Source organism: Styela clava, chromosome 1, assembly GCF_964204865.1.
Source record: "Styela clava chromosome 1, kaStyClav1.hap1.2, whole genome shotgun sequence".
Lineage (NCBI taxonomy): Eukaryota > Metazoa > Chordata > Ascidiacea > Stolidobranchia > Styelidae > Styela > Styela clava.
In genome coordinates, this window is record NC_135250.1 from 19026966 (window position 1) to 19044313 (window position 17348).

General features: G+C 33.9%; 1 long non-coding RNA gene across 3 annotated transcripts in view; it reads left to right on the top strand.

Annotated features, from left to right (window-relative positions):
* The first annotated feature begins 1231 nt into the window (after positions 1-1231).
* Positions 1232-17348, top strand: part of LOC144425152 (uncharacterized) — a 39623-nt gene continuing 23506 nt past the window's right edge. For all 3 annotated transcript variants that reach the window (XR_013477326.1, XR_013477325.1, XR_013477322.1), the window contains exons 1-3: positions 1232-1353; positions 2140-2201; positions 8936-9054. This is a non-coding gene — a long non-coding RNA (uncharacterized LOC144425152). The remainder of the gene's footprint in view (positions 1354-2139; positions 2202-8935; positions 9055-17348) is intronic.

A 17348-nucleotide genomic window follows, 5' to 3' on the forward strand; every position in this document is an offset into this window, starting at 1 on the left:
GCGTATTTTCAAATCACTCATTAATATTAATCTGTAAGTAACAATTTGTTTTTGTTACGTTCTTATTGTGGGGCTCCGTAAATAGCAGTCTACCTCTTCACGAGCTTCATAACACCAAATATGTGAATCAGTCGTTGTCGTCGGTATGCACTTGTCTTGAGCAGTCAATTATCGTATTTACTTTAAATAGAACCGTGATTAATGCTGTTGCTGATGTTATGTCTCTGCCGTTTGGTTTGGGCGGAGAAATTACCTTTACTGTAGGCCAGGACCGCACCTAATTATTTATTTTGGATCATTAGCCCCAGTTTTTGAATTCCTATTATACAATAACTTTCATAGTTTTGAATATATACGAAAAGAACTATAACACCATAATAAACAATTTTAATTTGCTACTAACAATTAGTCGGTCGAGGAATTGCCCGTTTAAAGAGGCCAAAATATCATTTCTGGAAAGACCGGACCCAAATAATTTTGAAGTTTTGTTTGCGGACCTTCGATAAAAATAGTTGAGTAGCCCTGCAGTAGGCATCGAAACAACGACCCATTGTGACTCCATTTTTAAGGACATCGCCGCCACGTTATTGTATGAAAACATTCTTGACTGCGAAAGTCAATGAGCTAAGATTTGTACGTCAATTTAGAGAATGCATTGATATAACGCTAAACACGCCGGTATTCTTTCATGGAGTGGAGGGAAGGTTACATTTTTGATGACATCCACGTGCGCGTTTACTCGAAAAACAAAACGGACAAATATAATGGAAATGCTGGATTCTTTGTATTAAGCTCCCGTCACTGATGTAAAAATGTGAGATCTGAGATAAACGGTTCCATTACATTTAAACCCGTGTACATTTGAACCCACGTACATTTGAACCACGTACGTCTGAACCCACGACAATTGCACCTGCGTACTATTGCACCTATGGAAATTTATTTGTTTTACGGATATTTGTACATGATTCAAATGTACGTGGGTTTAAATATACGTGAGTTCAAATGTACGGTCACCGAGATAAACACCCCCGAAAATACTATGAACTAGGTATTATGCGATTAGAAAATGTATGAAGCAAATCCCAACCGTCATCTTCATTCTGCAACTTTGAGATCACGCGTTAGAAGCGTGATCGGATTGTAACGGCAACCTGGAGTAATTAAAGTAATCAGTTGAAAATATTTGATTACAACAATCAGTTAGCTTTTTTCGTCAAAAATTTGTGCGCGGGAAGCCACAAGCGACATCGCAGTCACAAATGTTCGTCGTAGGATAAGGTTTGATTTTGTGTAGAATGTATGGACAAGCTGACTGTTGGGTTATGACAGCGAGTTTGAAACAATATTCAGGTGAGCTAAATGTTCTTTAAACCTATTGTTTTCTTTGCTATTCCATTGCTTTCATTTTTCTATTGTATAAGTGGTAAATTAGAGGTTTTCGGGCCTATACGAATTGGAATTATCAACTAAATACAGAAGTCTAGATTGGTGGGTGATTCTCTTTTGTATTGAACGGGTTCCATCGTTTCCTCAAAACTGGTTGAACTTAAAAGCTATATGACAATACATAGACTTATCATATTAAGAAATTTAAACGTAATATACTGATCTACGTCACTACGTAAGCTGCATTCAACAGGACAAGATTTACATGAATGTAATGCATAACTTTCAAAACTTTCGCAAATGTAGCGCAAAATCAATGGTTTATTAGAGATTCGCCGTAGCCTTTTCCCTTTCATATTTTATTGTGTATAGGGTGCTCCCAAAGTATTTGTACCAAGACGGCGCACAACCTGAACACAGTATGTGTACCTAGTTAGGGTTCAGGTTGTGCACCATCTTGGTACGAATACTACCGGATCGCCTTGTATAGATTGAATCTTTGTACAAAGACCCTATCAACGTTCAAAATAAGAGAATTAATAATTATCCAGTTTAAGTTAGCAATGCAGATTGCGCTGGGAATTCATTTTTAAATCATTCCTAACCCCAAATGGATAATTAATAATATGTCATTTTAAAACGTGGCGGGAGCGTTGGCAGAAGATCCGATAGATTCAGTCCCGCTGTTCATTGAATATGCTAGCTACAGTTCTGCGACAGTTTATTTATCAATATTTTAACTTTTTTCAGATGCAAAACTATTAAAGGTTATAGATTCAAAGACACAAAGCAACGAACGAGGAATTTTACAAGTAAATATCTTTTAAACATTTTATTTGACTTTGACCTATTTTATTCCTGTACACCACTGTTTTCGTTTAGAATGCTAAACAATTAGATGCAAGCGCACCGCGTCTCGGGTCTTGCGATCAAAGTCGGCATTGCCACTTATTTGATCGTGTGTTTTCCCTCGAAATTGTAAGATTTACATTTTCACAAGTTTTAATAATTGTCTTTCGAATCAAAATTCCAAAAAAGTACAACCCACGTTCACGTTTAAAAGGCTAAATAGTTCAATGCAAGCCAACATTGTTACGCTGTATATTTGATCCTGTGCATTCTATCGAAATTTAAGATTTAGATTCCGTCCATGTTTTAATAATTGTGTTTTAAAGCCGAAAGTCCGAAATAGTACTATTAATATAGTACCTTGTATCAAACTGGTGTACCCTTTGCGCCCCCAAAAATTCGTTGCTCGCTTCTCTGCTGAATAGCGATCCCCAGTTTGCGATCCCCACCGTGAACAATGTGATAATTTTACAAGTTACTGATCAGAGGTAATTAGTCATATACTCCATGAAACAGTTATAAAAGTTCATTGGGTGTTTTACTTTTATTGTAATATTTGCAACTCGTGCAGTTTGAAAACTACACCTGGTATGTTATAAAATATGGAGCTGTATTTATGAAATTGAATGATTACATATACCTGTAACTGTAAGGTCGATGAAAAGCAATTTCTATGGTAATCTATAATATTTGAAATTTAATGGCAATCGCTGAATAAATTTTATTCGTCTAAATTTTCTTACTTTTGTGTATTTAACAAAAAATCGGAGAAAAGTTTGGCTTTTATGAAATCTAATGTCGAAATTTACCCGTTACGTATTTTATTGAAACTAACGTCTATTTTTTGCTTTGCAGTGTCTCTGTCAAATAACATTTGTCTGAATTAACTACCTAATGACATAGTTGGCTCAACAAAATTTAGTTTAACTCAAATTTAGAATTGGCTTGCACAAAATCATGACATATATATTGATTTTCAGCTTTTGAAAATCAAAAACACTGCTTGAAAATTGACTGAAGAATTTATCATTGTAGCAAAAGAAATTCGTCAAGTGCCAGCTTTTCATCACTGAGTGAGATGGAGGCCTATCAAGTCTGAAGAGCAAGTATGTAACCAAATCATTTGAAAGCTTTTCAATTTAGATGTCTATAGTATAGATAAATGATATATTTTTTTTTTCGGAAAATCTACATACAAATATTACTTTCAATATATTGAGTATAAGTTTTGGTGTTTTGGTTTGTGTGTCAAATGAAATTTTCTAAAAATTACAACCTCAAAATTTCATCATAACATGATTCGCACAACTACCGTTTTATTATGGCTGCTGAGTCGATCCAGTGAATAAGGCTAGGGCCATGTTTTAGAAATAAAAATTAAGCTTTTTTTCGTTCCCGCCCAATAGTCGAGGTACAAGAATGCATTAAATTGATCTTATTTTTGTCAGTTTGGGCACCAATGCGCGCTCATAATTGTTTATGACAAAATCTGTTAAACCAAACCATGCTCATTTCGTAGAATCGCGGAATTAAATATTCTGTCCTACGAATTGACTGTAGCAATATCCGGTGAATAATGGCATAGTCAGTACAGCGTAGGGGCTAACTGCTGTGTTGTCCCATCTGCTGTCGTTTCGTTTAATCGTCCAAACCGAAAGGCCAATTACTATCTTGTAATGTCAGTCTATTTAAAGGTTATTAGGCCAGCATAAATAAAAGGCGTTTCACCGCAATAGGGTGTCACGTTGTGATTACGACAAACAGTGAAATTTTTTCATATTGATACTTTTAGTTCAGCACGTGTATATCTGCAGAGATACTGTAAGAATTTGAACTATGCCTCGTTAAGTGTAATTCGGTCAAAACACAACCCCAACAAAAACCATGCAAATATTAAAACTTATTGTTTAACTTGTTGTTTATCATAGGGTGCCTATATATACTAATATGTCTGACATGTCTGGAAACGTAGTCCTGGCCTTTTTCATTAATCTGATGAGCGTTTTTGCCACAAATGGTAGTTGACACAAACTACCATACTATATAAAGTAATCAGGCTGATTTTTTAAATGTAACTGTAGCTCATTGTGACCTGTACGCTCTGGTAGTTCACAGTTGATATTCATGCCAATGATGTTCCCAACTATTTCAAACTGGAATCGCCGTTAATCTTACACCTTAAAGCAACTAAAATTTCCAAAAACGATACAGTATGAATTATATTCAACCAAGTGTAAACTCCTTCTTGATTCTTATCCCGTCGCTAAAAGTCCTAAGTTATCATTCCATCCATGTTCATAACTATTTAAAAATAGAGACATAGAAATATGTGTCATATTTTCCCTGTTGTTAGTGCGGGTCACGTCATGTTATGCCTAATCATGTGCATTAAGAATAGCTTAATTAATGTAAACTCTTCTATATAATTTCTACTAAATGGTCTCTTTCATATACGGTACTCACCGTCAATATAAGATATAGTGGTGTCAAAACTATAGAATTCTTACTTTTTAAATTAGATATTAGGAACTTGGGTGTCGCTGCTCGATAGCCAGTTTGGTTCCCCGCGACGTCCCTTCCCCAGTAAAACGGTGTAAATTTTCTTTGTGTCGTATTTTATGGTTGTGATACTTTTTGCTGGTTGGAAAAAATAAACCTGACTTAATTAATCGTGTACCCCCTTTGGTACCAGTTAACCATGACATTCGTGTTCACATGTGTTTCGAACTAAAATCGCATTAAGATTCCAATAACGGGTATATTATTATATGAGTGAGTAGAATCAAGTGCATCAATATGCATCAATATAACCGGGAATCCTTTAGTATTGGTTAACAATGGGATTTGTGTCCCAAACTAAAATTTCGAAGGTTACTATATATATACATGAGATCCCACCAATTGTAAATCTACTATAGTCAGCCTATATCCTATTGCTAGTAGCCTTATGTTCATAAGTGTTTGAATCTGGGAATATATTCCTTATTTCTCTATCGTTTATTCCCTAGTTATGATCTGTCATGTTCTTATATTTATATATATAATGTCTAAAATGTCTTTGGCTGAAGTTATTTATAAATGTATATTTTCAGGTCTCTGGGATGGGAAGAGAAGACTATAGAGAACTTGAAGGTAAAATATAACACACTAATAAATAATTCACTAGTTAAAATTTAGATAATGAGAAACATAGCACACTGACAGTTCATTCCGAATAAGTAATATTTATAATATTGAAAATCTGCAAATAATATAGAATGAACGTCAATTAATATCAGTACAAGTTGTTGTCCTCGTATCTTTAGAACAAGCATAGCTTATCACAAGAGCGTGGACAATTTTTTGAGGGGCGTAAAGGTAATTAGAAACAGGAATATTTGTTAAATTTTATCTTTTCCGCCTTATTTTTGATATTTACATTTCTTAATAGCCGTATTTTCAACGTGCTATTCAATGAATACAAATAAAATTTATATGATGTGTTGCAATATTATACACCATTCATTCCAAAGTATTGTTAGTAAATAAGGGGGGGAATCTGAATAATTTGTCAATGAACTGAAAATTATTATTTTTATTTTATGTATCCAAAGTATAAGTGCTGTCTGTGCTCCTGTCAAATTACATTTCCCGTCACTTATAAATCTAAAACTTATTAATGACTTAGTTCGAACAACTATATTTATTCAAATCAATATTATACAAAATTTACTTACAGTTCATTATCTCGCATAAAGTTCAGCTTTCTAAAACTCTTCTTGAGAGCGGAAAAGACAGTTTATCATAATACATCAAAAGACATGCGGAGTTATTTGTCCGATTATGCATCACTGAGAGAGGTGGATGATTCGAGTCTAAAGAGCAAGTATGTTATTAAAATCTTCTGAATCTTTCTAATTTTTATTCATCACAAACAAGTTAGAATACTATATTATAAAAATCGGTGAAGAAATAAATGATAAAGAGGTGAATCCGCAACCCAATTTCTTGATTGCGGCATAATAAAATATTAAAATTAAAATATAAAACGGAAGATACCATCATGAGTTTTGTTTTAGCAGTCTCGCAGCAGATTGAATACGCTTTTTAGACATTGTAAATCACAAAATTTGGTGTTATGTTAGGATTTCTTTAAAATATATACCATGATAGTAACTGAAATCGAAACACAGTAAATTGTGCACGCGATGTACTTTTGTCTATTTTGAAACTAACTACCTATGAAGCCGCATACGACTTTTTCTCGGTATGTGATGTGATATATAAAATAATTAATGCAAGATATCTAGATCGATTTTTTTTGCAATAATTTAAATTACAATCGTTCGTATTTTGTCTAAATCTTGGGATATTTCAAACGGTGAACCCTTAAAAAGAATCAGAGTGACAGGCCTGCGGCGGATTTATATTTTCACAAGTTTTAATAATTGTCTTTCGAATCAAAATTCCAAAAAAGTACAACCCACGTTCACGTTTAAAAGGCTAAATAGTTCAATGCAAGCCAACATTGTTACGCTGTATATTTGATCCTGTGCATTCTATCGAAATTTAAGATTTAGATTCCGTCCATGTTTTATTAATTGTGTTTTAAAGCAGAAGTCCGAAATAGTACTATTAATATAGTACCTTGTATCAAACTGGTGTACCCTTTGCGCCCCCAAAAATTCGTTGCTCGCTTCTCTGCTGAATAGCGATCCCCAGTTTGCGATCCCCACCGTGAACAATGTGATAATTTTACAAGTTACTGATCAGAGGTAATTAGTCATATACTCCATGAAACAGTTATAAAAGTTCATTGGGTGTTTTACTTTTATTGTAATATTTGCAACTCGTGCAGTTTGAAAACTACACCTGGTATGTTATAAAATATGGAGCTGTATTTATGAAATTGAATGATTACATATACCTGTAACTGTAAGGTCGATGAAAAGCAATTTCTATGGTAATCTATAATATTTGAAATTTAATGGCAATCGCTGAATAAATTTTATTCGTCTAAACTTTCTTAGTTTTGTGTATTTAACAAAAAATCGGAGAAAAGTTTGGCTTTTATGAAATCTAATGTCGAAATTTACCCGTTGCGTATTTTATTGAAACTAACGTCTATTTTTTGCTTTGCAGTGCCTCTGTCAAATAACATTTGTCTGAATTAACTACCTAATGACATAGTTGGCTCAACGAAATTTAGTTTAACTCAAATTTAGAATTGGCTTGCACAAAATCATGACATATACAGGGTGATTGAAAAGTAACTCCCTATTTTAAAATAAATACAATTTATTCAAATGCTATATCATGTTTCATGTTTCTAAATTTATGTGTATATATTACTTAATATATGGCAATTTAATTTATGTTCTTGTTTTCCTTTCAGATTTGTTTAAATATTGTTCAATTTCAATCTTTTCAAATTTATTTTATTTCAAAACCCTACAAAAATGGCTGGACGTCTTACTCTACAGGAACGTGCCCAGATAGCCGCGCGTTATGAAGTTTGGGGATGCATTGTTCAAGTGCAAAGATGGTGGAGAACTATTAAGGGAAAACATGCCCAAATTGACCCGAAGACGATCAAGAATTGTCATAAAAAACTTATGACCACAGGATCTGTGGCTGATACTCAAAGAAGCGGTCGTCCTTCCAAATCCAGAGATCCTGAGGTAGTGCAAGTTGTTAAAGAAATGTTTACCCGTAGCCCACATAAGTCAATTCGTCAAGCAACAAGAGAAAGTGGGCTCTCCTTTCATTGTGTACGTAATGTGCTAAAAAACGAGCTTAAATGGCGTGCTTGGAAGCCGCATTACTGTCAAGCACTCTCTGCAGAAGACTTTGACATTCGTATGGAGTTTGGTGAAATAATGTTGGCTTGGTTTAGAGATTGGCCCAACCTTTTTAAAAATATTCTATGGAGTGATGAAGCTGTATTCCACATAGGTGGATTTGTGAACCGTCATAACTGCCACTACTGGGCGGAAGAAGATCCTCGTGTTACCTGTGAAAAAATGCAAAATCGATCCAAAGTAACGGTATGGTGTGGAATTACTTTTGATAGGATTGTGGGTCCCTTCATTCTTCGCGATACCATGAATGCCGAAAGGTACCTCGCTATGTTGAAAGATGAAATTTGGCCAATTATCAGTGCTTGGGAAAATATTGAAGATTTGATTTTCATGCAAGATGGAGCTCCTCCACACTTTGCTATTGTTGTTCGTGAATGGCTAAATGCTCAATTTCCTGGAAGATGGATGGGTCGTCGCGGTTCGCACGAATGGCCTGCCAGAAGTCCTGACTTAACACCCTGCGACTTTTTTCTCTGGGGTTGGCTGAAAGAGGAAGTCTACTCAACCAAACCAAGAAATTTGGAAGAACTTGAGGGGCGAATACGTGAAGTTATGACTTCCATCCCGCAAGAGTTTCTTGCGAAATCAGTTGATGCGATTCCTGGTCGACTTGAGAAGCTGGTGGCAAATAAAGGCGCCCATATTGAATTTTAAATAAAAGCCCATGCATTATACTTCCTTCTCATATTCATTAATTGTAGAAATTATATTTTAAAAATAAACTATAGTTTTTTTAAAATAGGGAGTTACTTTTCAATAAGCCCATGCATTATACTTCCTTCTCATATTCATCAATTGTAGAAATTATATTTTAAAAATAAACTATAGTTTTTTTAAAATAGGGAGTTACCTTTCAGCTTTTTAAAACACTGCTTGAAAGTTGACAGAAGAATTTATCATTGTAGCAAAAGAAATTCGTCAAGTGCCAGCTTTTCATCACTGAGTGAGATGGAGGCCTATCAAGTCTGAAGAGCAAGTATGTAACCAAATCATTTGAAAGCTTTTCAATTTAGATGTCTATAGTATAGATAAATGATATATTGTATTTTTTTCGGAAAATCTACATACAAATATTACTTTCAATATATTGAGTATAAGTTTTGGTTTGTGTGTCAAATGAAATTTTCTAAAAATTACAATCTCAAAATTTCATCATAACATGATTCGCACAACTACCGTTTTATTCTGGCTGCTGAGTCGATCCAGTGAATAAGGCTAGGGCCATGTTTTAGAAATAAAAATTAAGCTTTTTTTCGTTCCCGCCCAATAGTCGAGGTACAAGAATGCTTTAAATTGATCTTATTTTTGTCAGTTTGGGCACCAATGCGCGCTAATAATTGTTTATGACAAAATCTGTTAAACCAAACCATGCTCATTTCGTAGAATCGCGGAATTAAATATTCTGTCCTACGAATTAATTGTAGCAATATCCGGTGAATAATGGCATAGTCAGTACAGCGTAGGGGCTAACTGCTGTGTTGTCCCATCTGCTGTCGTTTCGTTTAATCGTCCAAACCGAAAGGCCAATTACTATCTTGTAATGTCAGTCTATTTAAAGGTTATTAGGCCAGCATAAATAAAAGGCGTTTCACCGCAATAGGGTGTCACGTTGTGATTACGACAAACAGTGAAATTTTTTCATATTGATACTTTTAGTTCAGCACGTGTATATCTGCAGAGATACTGTAAGAATTTGAACTATGCCTCGTTAAGTGTAATTCGGTCAAAACACAACCCCAACAAAAACCATGCAAATATTAAAACTTATTGTTTAACTTGTTGTTTATCATAGGGTGCCTATATATACTAATATGTCTGACATGTCTGGAAACGTAGTCCTGGCCTTTTTCATTAATCTGATGAGCGTTTTTGCCACAAATGGTAGTTGACACTAACTACCATACTATATAAAGTAATCAGGCTAATTTTTTAAATGTAACTGTAGCTCATTGTGACCTGTACGCTCTGGTAGTTCACAGTTGATATTCATGCCAATGATGTTCCCAACTATTTCAAACTGGAATCGCCGTTAATCTTACACCTTAAAGCAACTAAAATTTCCAAAAACGATACTGTATGAATTATATTCAACCAAGTGTAAACTTCTTCTTGATTCTTATCCCCTCGCTAAAAGTCCTAAGTTATCATTCCATACATGTTCATAACTATTTAAAAATAGAGACATAGAAATATGTGTCATATTTTCCCTGTTGTTAGTGCGGGTCACGTCATGTTATGCCTAATCATGTGCATTAAGAATAGCTTAATTAATGTAAACTCTTCTATATAATTTCTACTAAATGGTCTCTTTTATATACGGTACTCACCGTCAATATAAGATATAGTGGTTTCAAAACTATAGAATTCTTACTTTTTAAATTAGATATTAGGAACTTGGGTGTCGCTGCTCGATCGCCAGTTTGGTTCCCCGCGACGTCCCTTCCCCAGTAAAACGGTGTAAATTTTGTTTGTGTCGTATTTTATGGTTGTGATACTTTTTGCTGGTTGGAAAAAATAAACCTGACCTAATTAATCGTGTACCCCCTTTGGTACCAGTTAACCATGACATTCGTGTTCTCATGTGTTTCGAACTAAAATCGCATTAAGATTCCAATAACGAGTATATTATTATATGAGTGAGTAGAATCAAGTGCATCAATATGCATCAATATAACCGGGAATCCTTTAGTATTGGTTAACAATGGGATTTGTGTCCCAAACTAAAATTTCGAAGGTTACTATATATATACATGAGATCCCACCAATTGTAAATCTACTATAGTCAGCCTATATCCTATTGCTAGTAGCCTTATGTTCATAAGTGTTTGAATCTGGGAATATATTCCTATTTCTCTATCGTTTATTCCCTAGTTATGATCTGTCATGTTCTTATATTTATATATATAATGTCTAAAATGTCTTTGGCTGAAGTTATTTATAAATGTATATTTTCAGGTCTCTGGGATGGGAAGAGAAGACTATAGAGAACTTGAAGGTAAAATATAACACACTAATAAATAATTCACTAGTTAAAATTTAGATAATGAGAAACATAGCACACTGACAGTTCATTCCGAATAAGTAATATTTATAATATTGAAAATCTGCAAATAATATAGAATGAACGTCAATGAATATCAGTACAAGTTGTTGTCCTCGTATCTTTAGAACAAGCATAGCTTATCACAAGAGCGTGGACAATTTTTTGATGGGCGTAAAGGTAATTAGAAACAGGAATATTTGTTAAATTTTATCTTTTCCGCCTTATTTTTGATATTTACATTTCTTAATAGCCGTATTTTCAACGTGCTATTCAATGAATACAAATAAAATTTATATGATGTGTTGCAATATTATACACCATTCATTCCAAAGTATTGTTAGTAAGTAAGGGGGGGAATCTGAATAATTTGTCAATGAACTGAAAATTAATATTTTTATTTTATGTATCCAAAGTATAAGTGCTGTGCTCCTGTCAAATTACATTTCCCGTAACTTATAAATCTAAAACTTATTAATGACTTAGTTCGAACAACTATATTTATTCAAATCAATATTATACAAAATTTACTTACAGTTCATTATCTCACATAAAGTTCAGCTTTCTAAAACTCTTCTTGAAAGCGGAAAAGACAGTTTATCATAATACATCAAAAGACATGCGGAGTTATTTGTCCGATTATGCATCACTGAGAGAGGTGGATGATTCGAGTCTAAAGAGCAAGTATGTTATTAAAATCTTCTGAATCTTTCTAATTTACATTCATCACAAACAAGTTAGAATACTATATTATAAAAATCGGTGAAGAAATAAATGATAAAGAGGTGAATCCGCAACCCAATTTCTTGATTGCGGCATTATAAAATATTAAAATTAAAATATAAAACGGAAGATATCATCATGAGTTTTGTTTTATCAGTCTCGCAGCAGATTGAATACGCTTTTTAGACATTGTAAATCACAAAAATTGGTGTTATGTTAGGATTTCTTTAAAATATATACCATAATAGTAACTGAAATCGAAACACAGTAAATTGTGCACGCGATGTACTTTTGTCTATTTTGAAACTAACTACCTATGAAGCCGCATACGACTTTTTTTCGGTATGTGATGTGATATATAAAATAATTAATGCAAGATATCTAGATCGATTTTTTTTGCAATAATTTAAATTACAATCGTTCGTATTTTGTCTAAATCTTGGGATATTTCAAACGGTGAAACCTTAAAAAGAATCAGAGTGACAGGCCTGCGCGGGGCTGATTCAGTGTTGTTACACTTGGTTTCACTGTTCTTCATTTCAAGTCCGCTGATCGAGTTTTTGAGTTGTAATGATTTTATATTGTCGTAAGACGTAAGTCGTCGCAACTACAGGTTTCATTGAACACAATTAAGCCAATAAATACAGCATTTTAAATATTGCCGCATCCAGGGGCGCAGCCAGGATTTTTCAATGGGGGTTACGACGAAATTAAAAGAGTGCGCCAAAAGTGCAATTCACGACGACGTAATGCGTTTAATAAACTAAAATGTATGGCCGTTCACAGCGAAATTCCACAGTTACGTTGTAGTCCGTCTCTCTTTGCCTGATGGTGTTGGTGAATATTTTACAAGTCGTATTTCAAACGTCTACTATTAATTCGTAGTCAGCGGGTACCCGCATTTAGAAATAAAACATCAAAAATTCGGGAAAATTAATTTCAGAGAGAACTAAAACTCGCAGATGTCAGTAGTGTCATAATGGTTTATATGTACAAAAATACGCTCGAGTGTAGCGCCGATCAAATGCATGAAATTTAAAACTATTACTTGAAATTTATTGTTATGAAGTTGAACTTTTATTTCCATTCAATGATTATTTACTTGCGCCGTGATCCGTGGCGGGCAAAATCGTATTTTTTAATCGAGTTAATCGAATATTTTTAACGGACACCGAATAATCAGTATTGTCATTTTGAACGACATCAATTGGGATGTCGGCCGCCGAAACCTCCGTCGTGACAATATTTTTTTTTTCGGATTTTACTAGAACAGTGAGGCGTTTTTTATTTCATAATTTTGTCGTAATCGAAGGCCTCAGTGAATTATTTGTCACCGCGATCGTTTTGGCGGCCGACATTCCAATTAATGTTGTTAGACTATATTCAAGCACTTTTTTATTCACTAGTAATTATTAATTATCACGGTGGATATCGTAGTTTTTATATTTCGGACATGATTGTGAGTTCACATCGGCAAAGAGGGACAACAAGTGCATTCACAACATAAATTAATTTTATTGTGATTTCTGTATTCGGTGTAGGATTTCTATCACAGTTTGTAAATTACGGTCCCAATTTTAGGCGAACAATATCATCATTATTGACCCCGGGGTGCGATATTTGTGGAGCGAATAGTTGGACATTTCTGTGCGTTTAATTTTAGATCATGTCGGTATTACTTTCGTGTTAAATATTAATTAAAGAATTTCGCAAATTGGTAATCACTACAATACTTACTGTTGAATGTTCACGTAACTCAACTTTGTTAAAACACTTTTTTATTGATACTAACCACATGAATAAATCGGCAATAATGGCATTTCTACGTGGTCAAAATAATATTGTTTATGTATTTTTAATATAAGCTTACCTTTGCTTTACCTCTGTTAATAAGCATTTTTTGTGATTTGTAATCCAAAACTTGATAATGAAACTATATATTCATTTTCAGTTTTCTAAATCACTGATTGAAAGGGTCATTGCATCAAACGGACATTGTTATTAGTCTGGTGCCTCACGGAGTGGGATGGAAGCCTATATAGTCCAAAGAGTAAAGAGCAAGTATGTAATCTTATAAATCTTTCAATTCATATTTTGTCAGGTATAAACTGATATATCATGTTAAATCCCGCTAGTCAGGAAGAACTGCAAATGTTTGAATTATCCTCACAAGATGTTCCGCAAGATTTTATTTATATAATTTCGTAAAGTCATATAATGCAATGTTTTCCACCAGCTAGTTCACGGAAGGTGTGCAGTTTTTAGCTGGTATGCAATAAATGTTTCTGCTTTGTTAATTCCGTATGCACAATTCTCGAAAGACGCGGGTTATGTTTCTTTTCGGGCGTTCTCCCATCGTTCGACAAGTATCGAAGTATGCGCCAGTCCGCCAGCAATGGGGTTATAATACTAGTAATGGGGCAATTGCGGCTGCATTAATATAATTGTTCGGGTCTCATTTTATAGTATTTATTGTATTCGTACTTTATTTGTTTATTTCGTTGCCATAGCGTTTTGTTAGTTTTTCAATAGTCTAGAAGAGTAGTTTTTAACCAGGGTTCAATCGACTTTTTGTTTTTTGTTGGGGTAACAAAGGTTCGACGAGGTTCCTTCAAATTAAAACAGTTTTCTATTATGGGAATTTCTATCACATCGTCTACTAATTATGCAAATTTAAGTACAGTTCATCTCAGATATTTAAACTTACACGTTCAACAACTTATAAATTAGCGTTGCTGTTTGTATAGCGTTTCGCAGTTGTAAGTTTGTAAGTTTTAGTGAACCCGTCATCTACGCGGATGGTGCGCGCTTCGGTGTTTGTGCTTATATGATAGTGCCCTTTGATGCTTTCTGCTTATGACTTTGAAACATCTTCGATTGCTACGGCAAACCAAGGATTTTCAACCTGAATCTTTTCATTTTCTATAACCTTGCACGAAATTATGCTTCCCCTTTATAAAGTCTTAATTGGGCTCTTAATTTCAACCATCTGGTACAATGGGGTTTGGCGGGAGCTTTCAGGATACCGCAGGGGTTTGACAGGCTCGTTAGGGTTTAGAATTTGGAAAATCTAAAGTGTATTATTTTATTTGATGTTGCCATATCGCTAGAGCAGACAGGTACGAATAGATTTGTTTAAATATATATCGATTACATATCTAATTTATCAAATTACATTTTCGGTCATTCATAAACCCAAAACTTGACATAATTCATATAGTTCACATAATGTCATAGTTCGAAAAATTGTTGGTACATTCAAATTTTAACCCCCAAGCCGAAATTAGATCGAAATAATTTAATATTTTTCTGAAATCAATCAATTTTTGTAAAATTTACCATCTTCGAATACCACATTGTCCCACCACAACTTTTTGTTGAATTAAGTTATTTATTCAATTCTCGATTTAATGGATTATTCAAATTTTTCCCCGCTGGGTCCGAAAGGTTGGAAACAATTCAATATTTTTGAAAAAACGTATAGTGCAATATACTAATTATTTAGGTATATTACCACAGTTGTAAATGTTTCTTTGAAAAATGAGAGATTTGATTTGAAAAATAAAAAGGCCTTCATTGAATTGAATGCAATAACAAATTAGTGGTTGTCCAGCTTGGGTTAGGATTCGGGTTAGGAATAATTTAAAAATTTGAAATCTGCATTCGGTGGTGTTTTTTGAAATTAATGCTTTCGTTGAATTGAATTGAATTCTGTTGTTAACTTGAATGCCCGACCCAGATTTCTTTGGTAAATTTTTATTTAAATACAAAAAATTCTGATAAATAATAATTTATTTCTAAGTCATTGTCGCGTTAATTTCTCAGCCGTACAAAAATACATTTGTGAATGCTAAATGATGTTTATTGTAAGAGTAAAACAGTAAAGATGCAAAGTAAGAATGTTAAGCTAAAAAGTTAAATAGTGGGGAAATGAAAGCAAACGTATCAATAAAAAAGCGTTGGACGTTTCCACAAATTTAAGAAAGAAATGAAATGGTCACTTCTAATTCTCTGATGAAGCGTAATAAATTGGTAGATTCGAAAGCACGGAACATGAGAACTTTCGAATTTTCTGATTTTGTCGCAACGACACTGATCAGTTTGTTCTTCATTAGGGATTGCGAATACTTTTGCAGAGCAATGCTGTATTATATAACGATATTTTGCGAAAATCTTAAGCTATGTAATGAAGAGAGGTAAATGAACTGCAAAATTCTTGTTTCTAACACCCTTTTTTATACAAAATTTCTCTCACCATATCTCCACCATAACAAAAACGCTTGATCAGATGTTTGAAAGCTGCACAGCAACAGATTCATATAAAAACGCAATTAACTTTTCGGATTTTGTCTCCCTTAGTGAATTCACTGGTGGTAAAAAATGTAAATTAAACAGCAGGGTTGTACAAATTATAATACAGGAGGACCAGATACAAATAACTGGGTGAAAAGTAATTACTTAGTATCCCACGAGCCAACATTGAGTTTCTCGTGGAATTTTATCGTATTTTCAACCCTAAATATTAACTTTTTAATATGCTTGTAGGAAGTAAAATGATATTTTCTGTTGTTTTCTGTCTAGTTCTGTTTTATTAGCTGAATTGTTATTAATCCGACGCTGACACTGAATATTCATAGTTTCTAATATTTGTATTGAAATGGTAAATTTTTGAACAAAAAAGTAACATGTTTTAAGCAAGCTGACAAGCTAGAAAAATCTTAGTTACACTGCACGTATGCCAGGTCATATTTATTATTCCCTCCTCGCTTAATCGTATGTTTTTAGTTTAGCTGATTCTCTGCTAATAAGTGGTCCTTTTGTACACGAAACTGGAAATAATAAAATACAATAATATGCAGCAATAATCGCGAAAGTCGTTCGGGTTCATTCGCGGGCCGTTTTTCCGGAGTTCCTAACATTTCAAATTTTTCATTTTGTCAAGGCTAGTTTTTCCTTTCACATTTTGTTTTGTCTCTGTACAAAATATTTCATATAGTTTTTGATTGTGATTAAATTGATGTGTTTGATTATTGCTCGATCTGTTTATCCTCGGTTTGTGCGCTTGATATTCCAACGGTTGTTGTTTCGACTCCTTTTCAGAAGGTGCACTCTGGCTGTCGGGTATCCAATGTAGTAAAAAAAATGATTTCTTGTGATTGGTTGCTAAATCTGTTGTATGCTGCACTGTTGTATACTTGACGCTTACATTGGATATTCATATTTTCCAGCGCATAGAAATCAGTCCCAAACAGGCTGGCAAAGCAGAAAATATCCAAGTTACATTGCACACATGCCGAGCCATAATATTTAAGCCTTTGGCCAATCGTTTGTTCTTCTATTTTAGCTGATCCTCTGCTAATAAGTGGACATTTATAAACTCGTTTTACTACTTTAACTTGCTTCTAATTTTAATGTTGGAGAGTGTTAGAATATTTTAGAATAAAACACGTCCAACTAACTGTTAACTGAAGGCGCGTGTTGGATGTAATTGTGACAAAATCATATCA